This window comes from Mustelus asterias, chromosome 10 (genome assembly GCF_964213995.1).
Source record: "Mustelus asterias chromosome 10, sMusAst1.hap1.1, whole genome shotgun sequence".
Taxonomy (NCBI): Eukaryota; Metazoa; Chordata; class Chondrichthyes; order Carcharhiniformes; family Triakidae; genus Mustelus; species Mustelus asterias.
Genome location: NC_135810.1, coordinates 86,946,380 through 86,957,490, shown reverse-complemented (window position 1 = coordinate 86,957,490; position 11,111 = coordinate 86,946,380).

The window sequence follows — 11,111 nt, the reverse complement described above, 5'->3', positions numbered from 1 at the left end:
CTTCTTGTCTATGGTTGCCTCTTTATCAGGAAGGTTAATGAGATACTTACCTTTATTAGTTGAGGCATAGAATATAAGAGCAGAGAGGTTATAGTGAAACTGTATAAAATACAAGGACACAGCTTCTGTACTGTGTGTAGTTCTGATCACCGCACTGCATGAAAGATGTGATTGCACTCGAGAGGATGCAGAGGAGACTAGCGAGGATGTTGCCTGGACTGGAGAATTCTGGTTATGAGGAAAGGCTGGATAGGCTTCTTTGGAACAGAGGGGGCTGATCCAGGGGTGAGCAATAGTGCATAAAATTATGCAGGTTTGAAATAGAGTGGATAGGAAGGCCCGATTCCCCTTGTTAGAGAGGTCTTTGACTAGGTGGGTTGATTAGGGATAAAAGATAGAAGGATTGGAGGTGAGTCAAAGGGAAATGTTTTCAACCAGGGAGTTGTGGGGATTTATAACTCACTGCCTGTAAGGGTGGTGCAGGCAGAAAGCCTCATAACATTTGGAATACTTGAACTGCTGTAACCTACAGGACTACAAAGAGCTGGAAATTGTGATTAGGCTGGATGGCTGTTCATGGACCAGTGTGCATATGATGGGCTGAATGGCTTCCCTCTGTGTTGTAAATTTCTATGTATTCATGATTCTCATGATTTTCTTGAATTGCAACAATGGTATAATGTGAAATAGTGTTCTAATTCCAATTCATATCTCATACGGCTCAATAGTGAATTTCCTCAGTCACTGTCCTGCTTGAGTCCCAGACAGCAGAAAAGCTACAAAACCCCCAAAACCGTGGCATAAACACAGTTAACTTTGTTTTTCAGGGGTTTCACAGGTCTTTAGTTGAAGCAATAGCGAGTAGTAGCAGAAACTGAAAATTCCCCATTTCATCTGCAAAGGTACTTTAAATACATTAAAACAAAACATAAAGCCACTCACAATGGTATGCAGTTAAAAGTACCGATTATATAATATCCATTCATTCAATGGCTGCTCTCATTCAAGGGAAATTAGCATTCAAGAAGAGACAATGCTTCAGAGTGTTCATCATCGCTGATGCTATGTTCCATAAAGCAAAATGGTTAGCCAAATAATCACATTATAAATCAATATTCAGTTAAAAATGGACATGTTAACCAAAAAATCATAGGGTGGGATTTCAGTTCTGGGAGTCTGGTGGTGGGAGTGGAAATCAGAGTGACTTCCCCACTGGAGAACAGGGCAGCTGAACACGGGAGATCTTGAGCTGTTCAGCTCATTAAAAACATATCAACAAAGAGCGTGATGAACCTCATGAAGGGGTAGACAGGAAGTGACCCGCACCACTGTTGCCTGATAGACTTCAACGTCCAGTTACCATATTTAAACAACATCTGGACCGACACTCACTCACCTACTCTGCTCCTTGACACCACCAACCCCCCACCCCTTGTCCTGCTTCAGTCTCACTCCTCCCCTGTGCCCAGCCTTGGAATCATAGAATCCCCACAGTGCAGAAGGAGGCCATTCGGTCCATCGTGTCTGCACCGACAGAGCATCTTACCCAGGCCCCCACTACTCTACCCTATCCCCGTAACCCCCCACATTTATCCCGCTAAACCTCTAACCTACACATTCTTAGTGACTAAGGGGCAGTTTACCATGGCCAATCAACCTAACCTGCACGCCTTTGGACTGTGAGAGGAAACTGGAGCACCCAGAGGAAACCCACATCGACACTGAGAGAATGTGCAAACTCCACACAGACAGTCACCCAAGGCTGGAATTGAACCCAAGTCTCTGGCGCTGTGGGGCAGCAGTGCCCTTGGTGCAGCTTGTGAGAAAGGCAACCAATATCTCTGTGACAGTGTGAAAGGAAGACAAAAGCAGCGTTTACTGACCTCAAAGTCCAGGAAGAGATTAACCTTACCAGGTACACGCCACATATGTACAGTCCTGAAAGCATCTGTTCTAAATTTCCGCTGTGCTCAATTTGGAGAGAGAACATGATTCCGGTGTTCCAGCAGACGGTGGAATTAGAATTCAATTCAAAAAAATCTGGAATTAAGAATGTACAGATGACCATGAAACCATTGTCAATTGTTGGAAAAACCCATCTGGTTCACTAATGTCCTTTAGGGAAGGAAATCTGCCGTCCTTACCTGGTCTGGCCTACATGTGACTCCAGAGCCACAGCAATGTGATTGACTCTCAACTGCCCTCGGACAACTAGGGATGGGCAATAAATGCTGGCCAGCCAGCGACGCCCATGTCCCATGAATGAATTTTTTAAAAAAGCATTCATGAGATGCAAATGGTATTCTTGATATAGCTCGACAGGACACTCGATCCACCTTTAAGCCACCCAGGAAGGTCTGGCTGAACAAGGATCCAAACTTATCTCCTGCCACAGGGAAACAGAATTTTTGCCTCCCACCATAGAAAGCGCCCACCATGATTGCCACTGCTAGGGGGAGCAGAAAATTCCATGATAGAATCATAGAATGATACAGCAGAGAGTGGGGCCATTCGAGTGATCGTGTCTGCACTGGTTGTTGAAAAGAACTAACTGATTAATCCCACCTTTTTGCCCCTTAAGTATTTATCCAATTTCCTTTTGAAAGTTATTATTGAAGTTGCTTTCATCACCCTCCAGTCTGGACTCTTCAATCCAGATCCTAACAGTTCGCTGTGTAGAGATAATCCTTCTCCTCTCACCACTCTTTGCAAAAGGACCTTCAAATTAAAACTTGCAGGTGAAGGGATCTTACACCTGGTATAATCTAACAATCCTGAACACCAAACTAAATTGTGCCACTCTGTACTGGATATAACCAATCATTGATCCCTTCCCATTAATGGAATTCAATTAACGATTTTTTAAAATATTATTGTATTCGTATAGATAATTTGTTGAGTTAATGTTATTTATATACCTCTCAATCAAATGCACAAGTTGTCCTTTTTTGTTTATTGTGTTATGGCAATCTATGAAAACTGCTTTGTTGCAATGCCGTATTTAAGTAATATTGAGATTTTGACGGTAACATGAACTGGAGCTGCATGATCCAGAGTTTCAGCAGATAGAACTAACTGCTGAATACTAATGCACATCATGGCACAATGGTTAGCACTGCTGCCTCACAGCACCAGAGACCCGGGATCGATTCCCAGCTTGGGTCACTGTCTGAGTGGAGTCTGCATGTGTCTCCTCGTGTCTGAGGGTTTCCTCCCAAAGTCCAAAAGACGTGCTGGTTAGATGCACTGACCATGCTAAATTCTCCCTCCGTGTACCCGAACAGACGCCGGAGTGTGGCAACTAGGGGATTTTCACAGTAACTTCATTGCAGTGATAATGGAAGCCTACTTGTGACACTAATAAATAAACTTAAAACTTTAACATCATAGTCAACACCTCATTGTTTCTTTGTCTATTGCGCCATACACCTGAAGATGAGGGCCTGTACAGTCCTGTGTGTAGCAATATATACTTCAATCTGATAAGCAGAATCCCCTTGAACATTTGTACATATTTCTAGTAATACGATATTACCATCCTGAAACACTGCAGCCTTTTAATCAGTAGATTAACAATCCCCCCAGCAACGTTACTAAATGTCATAGAAAGTTAGATTGAAAAAGTGAACACGTTTAATTTTAATCTGAAGCAGAGAAGTCACTCGGTGCGCTATTCTGCACAAAACGCTCCGAAATTTCTGCCACAGCTTTAAGATTTAGACAATCTTAATATGTGAAAACACTGTGGTCTGCTTTACTCAAGATGTCTGGATTGAATTGGAACCTAGTGAAAAACAGATGCAGCTGATCCAGGGAAAGTTAAAAGCACTCTGCGCATAAGCAAGGGCTTGATAAATGTAACCCTTCGCAAAATTTCAGTAGCAAGTGTTCACCGTAATGATTGTTGCTTCAGGCTTCAAGCCAAACTTGCACCAATGTTTCATACAGCCTCCGCCAAGCTTTTTTTTTTCCTCTTGGTTAGATTCACAGTGTAGCTTAAGATATTGCAGCGTTACTGTCACTTGGTCACGTTAAATGAAGCAAGATGAAAATATTTGATTACAAGTAAATTACTCCACTGCTTTTCATTATCATGTTTACATGTCGATAAATATACCACATCAGTTGCTGGAAAATGATTTCTAATAGACCATCAAAACTATCACAAATGGATTCTGATTATATAAAGCCTCCATTCTCATTATGCCTTTCATCATGTTTACTTGCAGATGTTTCTGTGCAAAGCCACAATTTTTGACAGACCTACAAAGCTAACAAATACAAATCATGATTATCCCATGTTTTTCTTTGAGTTCAGTCTCAATTACAACTCCGTTTAGATAAGACGAGAGAAAGTTTGTTTTAATTGAGTTCATGTTTGATTACTTACCACAGAGGACACAGCTTGGCTCAGAATTGAAATATTTTCCTGCTACCTCAACAGCCTGATCTCATCAGGGGCAGGAAAACTCCTCCAATACACCAGGGATAAATATAATGATTAGGGGAACAAACAGGAGGGCGCTGGCTTATACCCTATAATAACAGGCATGGACAGAATAGTCAATCAAGCAAGTCAAAGGAAAATTAAACTCTGATCCCAAATATCTCCAACCTCCTTTGTCATTCCTCAAGAAATATCCCGCCACTTTACCAATTCTCCATTTCGATCAAATTAATCCAGAAAGCATGAGGAATTCTGAATTTTGCAATGGAGATTTAAGCAGAACACCAACGGAGTCTCGATATAATTAGGCTCACATTTCAATGCTGGTCAAGGAGGCATTTGGGCTGTTGAAGGCACGGTTCCAGTGCCTGGACCGGTGAGGGGATGGCCTACAATACAGACCCCAGAGGGCCTCCTGCATTATTGTAGTCTACTGTGCACTCCACAACCTAGCACTGAAGAGGGGAGACAACCTTGACCTGCAGGAGATGGGCGAGAGCCAGACCTCCGCGGATGAGGAGGATGTTGAGGTCGGTGGTCGGTCTGATGATGCCAAGGAGGAGGAAAAACCAATTCTGGACAGAGCCAGAAGGGATGCCCTGACCACCTCTCATTTCGGGGATGAGCAGCAGGAGTGGGTGGTGAGGTTTCCCACAATGGGTGCAAGGTCAAGCTAATGATGTAGGGCCTGATTTTACCATTTTGAGACTAAGTGCCGAATCTGCGCGTCAAATAGATCCGAGCCCGGAATCCTCTTTGCAGCGCGCCCATACGCTTTTTGCTGGCTCCGGTCCAATCCGCGCAGTGGGCGGGGCTTGGCGCTGCCGGAATGATCGGAGCTCTGAACTGTGCATGTGCAGTTCGAAAAAAATCTGAAGCAGCGCGCCCGGGCGCAAAAGAAAAGAACAGCAGAAAGCACAGAGTGGGGGGTAGGATGCTCGGAATCGGGTGCAGATCGCGGTATAGGCCCGACGCCGACCTTTACCACGATTTCGTGCCCATTTTCGGGCACAAAGGTTTAGTAAAATCGGGCCCGTAGTGCCAGCATTATCTAACCATTTGGAGGCATGTTTTCAATGGCAGGGGGCTGCAGCCATTGGTCTGACTCTGCAGGAGAATAATGATGACTTGAATGAGGACAAGGCAATGCTTCTCTCATCCTCAGCGATATGTCTGACTCCTGCCTAACAGAGAGCTGCATGTGCTGTGCCAATGTATGGGAGCATCATGGGGTTCATCATAGCTAGAATGATAATCTCAGGCACTGCAGCTCCCTCTAAGTATGTGGCCAGAATTTCACTTTCATTTTACCCCCGAGGTGGGCAGGCAACCTTCACCTAAACAATGCCTTGGACTCTCCCGCTCAGGTGAAGAGATGCAAAATTAGACTGCTCTAGTCCTGATAGATGGGTAGGAGGATTTGCTCCTTCCATGAACGGGGTCTCAGGAAGGGTGGCCGGGGGGGGGGGGGGGGGGGGGGGGGGGTGGTGCTGCCTGCAGTAAAGCTTCATTACTCCATCCTCAGTGTGGGAGAGACAGCACAGGGAAGCTCTGTGAGTGAACTGAGTGATTTATTATTTGCAACTATATGCAGTGGTGACCTCTCTACACTAGTGCCTACTTTCACCTGTGCCAACTAGGTGCCTATCACTTCTTAAGCTTCCTGACCCTCCCACTATGTCTAGGTGCTCCCCCAGTGTCCGCAGCTGAGGTTGAGAAGGCCTGCTGACTTCCACACCCTGTTGCCTGAGCTGACCTTGGCGGGAACCCCTGTGGAAACTGGACCTTGAGGATCCTAGCCTGCTTTTGAAAAGCATGGGTATTGCAGTGCTGCCCTCATCGATGTGTGGGGCTGGAGGTGTGTCACTCAAAAGGGGGGACTCAGATAGGCTGGACACCCCTAGGATCTCCCGTGTGGAAGGCCCTGGGCTGTGCACCAGATGATCCTCATTCCTTAGGCTGCCCGATGGGCCCAATTATCCACCATGGGATAAAGGGGTAGCTGGACTGAGGTCCAGAAGCCCACCATCCTCTGGCACAGACACTCGTGGATTCCTATCAGTGCCTGCACCATGGAGTTCATGCCCTCAGACATGGAGGTCATGAGATGAACCATGGAGCAGACATCTCCTGCCATAGAGTACAGGTTCTGCATCAGTGTTTCCATTGTGGATGCCACCCTCGTAGTGTTGGCCTTGGTGCGTTGAAGTGATGGCACCATCTCCTCGGGCATAAGGTGATGAGACTTTTCCAGTTGGCCTTGTGCTCCAAGGAGGACTGCTGTCATCCCCTCCAGATGCTCGAGACTCTGCCTGTACTGTTCCATTAGCTCTTGGACAACCAGACCCAGGGATGTTTAATCAGCCAGGGTCTCAGCAGAGTCCTTACCTCCGGCATCCCTCCGAATGCCGGTTCCCTGGGACATCCCTGCCTCCACGTGCTGTGGATCTTCAGCTGTGACATGCTCACCAATGAGTGATCCAGAAGCTTGTATACTTAGTGATGCCACTGAGGTGTGAGTATCTGTGCTGATGCTGAGTGTAGGTTACAGCTATGACACCCTGGTGGGGTTGGAGAATTCTCTCTCAGAGCTGCTCGCGTCCAGTGGGTCCAGGGGGCGCTAGGGGGACGGTATGGCCTGTTCAGCTGCTTTGCCCGCAAGAGAAGGGAGATGACATTAGTGCATAACAAGGAATAAAGGAGGGAACATTGATTACTCACTTGAGACCTGAGGAGTGACAGCATGTCTTGAGGATTCTCACATTTGTCTGCCGCCCCCACTACACCAATAGCACAGACACGCTCTTCCTCCTTCCCGGCCAGCTCGAGGGCTCTCTCCTCAAATGGCGTGAGGGTTCTGAGCTCCGGCATAACTCCAGTTGGGCGTGCTTGCTCACTCTTGTTGTGGTTGAGTTTGTTCTGCAATGATACAGAAAGGGAGAGTGTAGGCAGGAATCGTGAGATTTAAGATGATGATAAGATGGGGCGGGTGTGGGACTTAAGTGAGAGCTGGAGTGTGAGGAGCATGGCAGCAAGTGAGGGGGGAGACATAGTGATTGGGGGAAGGGGCGAGAAGGGCCTCCTTACAGATTTCGGCAAAGGCTGAAGTGGCTGGGTGAGAGATGACGGTGGAGGTAGGAGGGGTATCCAGAAAAAGACAGCATGAGGCTAACTTACCCTGGTTGAGCTCAGAAGATCATTTATCTTCTTGCAGCACTGCTGCCCAAGTCCTCCTCTGTGGCGAGCTGGCATTGACCAAGGCTGCCACTGCATCGCAGGCGGAGGTGCAGGGTTAGAGTTCACTCCGCCTCTGCTCTGCTCCACCAAGGAGTCTGGCCAGGGCTCCCTCTGAGAAATGCGGTGTGAGCTTCCTGACTGCCATCCCCTGCAGTCACTGGGGGACGAGCGCAGGAGAGCCATTTATATGGAGCTCCCCAGTGATTGTGGTGATTAAGTGGAACCATGACGGGTGAATCACAGGGAGGCTGTTGATGCGCGATAAATCACACGGGAGGCAGGATGTACCCGGGAAATAAAGGCTTTTATTGCCAACAATAACGGAGCTACTATGTACAATATACAATCCCAGACTAATGGGTCACCAGGCAGAGCAGTGACCTTTATACCTCTCCCAGGAGGCGGAGCCAACTGGGGTGTACCATAGGACTATATTAACAGGTAGAACAGCCCAACCCTAACCCCAACAGTAACATATCTACAGACTCATAGTACTGGCCAGACCATGGCTCAGCACTCCTGGTGGTAACCAACAATGGTTCACCACAGCTGTCACAGGCACGGCATTAGTCTCATGGCCATAAAGGGCTTAGCTTTTGAGGCTCAAGATTTGGTCAGAAATTATGCCAGAGCCGTCGATTTTTCTCGCCAGCACCAACACATTGCCAAATTCTGGTAAGATCGGCCCATATCCTTTTACTGCTCCACTGTTACTAAATTGTCAGACTGCTTATCCAGCATCTAGTATTGGAGGAGCAGACATTCCCTCCACTTAAATATTGGGAAGACTGGGGTCATTATTTTCAGTTCCCTCTCTCTAAATGCTGTTCCCCAGTTGCCAACTCCATCCATCTCCTTGGCAACAGTCCGAGACTAAACCAGTCCGTTCACAACCCTGCTGTCATATTTGACCCCGAGCTTTTAATTACCATTTCCAATGCCGGCTTGTTTAATTTGGACATGGATTTTCACTCACAACTCGGGAGCACAAATTGGGGAAAATTTCCCACTAAAGTCTGACTTGGGAAAAATATCTCAGATGGTCTAATTTCTAAAAAATGTCATTTTTTGATTTAAAAGGCAAGAGATTAAAATTCATAAGCAGCTCGACAGTTCCAATAAGTTTAGCATTTTCTTTACATATTTGTGCCTACGTCTAATAGTCCCAAAGGGCTCTTGACCTGTCCCAAAGGCTACCTAACCTCTCCAAAAAGTGACCCTGTGTCCCGTCCAAAGGGACCTCACATCTCTCCAAAGAACTCTCTGGTGGGTTTAGACTATCTTGAAAAGTGTAAAACCCACAAGTCATCACACTGCACTTTTACATGGATGCAGAAAGTACAACCAACCCCCAATCAACCCCCGCAAAATTGGTGTGTGCCAGGTTCAGGGGCAGGACTTCTGGAGTCGGGGCTCTGCTGCCACTTTGGTTAAGGCAGGGACCCTTTCCAAACCCGGTGAAAATTCAGGGCCGGGTCTTTGCTTTTTGTCTGATTACACTCGGCAAAATATCTCATGAAGTTTCTCGGGGTTAAAGGTGCTCTATATATAATATATGTAAATTGTTTTTTGTTGCTGTTGACTGCATAATGCCAGAATGCATCCTGCTCTAACTAATTTCGCAAGTCGTTTACATCTTCCTGACAGGTTTCCGGGCCTCAGCCTGGGAATTATGATAGGTCTGAGAGGCTTTCTGCAGCTTAGATTCGATAAGATGGGAAATAAAATTAAAAATTTAAAGACACGCACATTCTTTGATAAAAGCTATTAACTCATTAAATTTTAATAGGTTTTTCCATCACCCAAAGCAGCAATCATTTCCATGCACAAACAAACATCCCATACACCTAAATTTGCTGTGCCACTAATGGGGAATGCTGTTGAATGAGACATTACGTTATTATGTCATTGTCCATGTGCAGAGAATTTCAGAATTGGCTGGAGTGAGTAGAGATTCAGTGAAACAGATTCTGAAGGGATCTTTGCTTCCATCTGCCAGAGTTACATCAGGCACTTAACACGCATGAGGGGAAAATCTAGGTCAGGATGTTGAACACGGCATAAAATGTGACTTGCTGTTTGGCCAAAAAGCATGTATTTCCTTTAATAAATACAGCAATATCGATAATCACAGAATCACACAATCGTTACTGTGCAGGAGAGATGGGCAAGTGAGATCATAGAATCATAGAATCACTACAGCACAGAAGGCGACCATTCAGCCTATCCAGCCTGCACCGACAACAATCTCACCCAGGCCCTATCGCCGTTACCTCATGTATTTACCCCGCTAATCCCCTGACATAAGGGGCAATTTAGCATGGCCAATCTACCTAACCTGCACATCTTTGGAGTGTGGGAGGAAACCGGAGCACCCGGAGGAAACCCATGCAGACACGGGGAGAACTCCCGTGTCTGCGTGGGTTTCCTCCGGGTGCTCCGCACAGACAGTGACTCGAGGCAAACTCTGCACAGACAGTGACCCGAGGCCAGGATTGAACCTGAGACCCTGGCACTGTGAGGCACAGATGCTAACCATCCATTCTGCCACGTGCTGCCCATAATTATTTGATCATTGAATAGATTCTCCGGGAATTATCTTACCAGATTAGCAGAGTATTGGTTCTGGCGAGAAAAGTGACGTGTGAATACAAGCTGGTTTTATCTCCAAATCTTACCACACTCTGTAAAAAAAATACAGCTGCTAAGTTTCATGCCATCATGCAGGGGGAAGAGCCTCAACAGCAAAACCAGTTGCACTAAGATCGGGGCTCTATGTTTAAAGGATGCCCTGATTAAAACATTAATGATCCTCCCCCACAGTCCAACACAGAGAACTCAGGGACTCCTCCAACCCTGATCGGAGTGGGACCCGGCACCTCAACTCAAACAGCTGGCATCCACCCCCCATCCAAAAGGCCATTGCCACCAACCCCACCTCCCACATCTGCTCCTGGCCACTACCACATACAAGTGAATGCCACCGTCCCCCCCTCCCCCCCACGAGGCTGTCACGGGGGTCCACACCTGGCACAGGTTGAAGACAAGCAGTGGCAAATTTCCAACTTTTGTTTAATGCTTGGCCAGGGTGACATGACCTTACACTTGTTGGTGTAAGGAAGTTTGTCCTTGTTTCCCACAGGAGGACATCAGGCAGGTGATGTAGACTGTACATTACCTACAGTGCCAGAAAGGAATGTGAGGGAAGATGGCACATTGTAAGGAATCTGACCAGATAATATGAGCCAATATTACTTGCATCAGGTCAAAGGCACCAGACACAACCTGTGATTTGTCAAGCAGTTCCTTCTTTACTGCTTGCCTCTGCCGAGCCTTAATGCAAACTACATAGCCATTTGTACAACCAAGAAGGTTCTGATTGTGGAACTAGTCCTTTAAGCTTTGTTACAACAATTATTATCAGGAT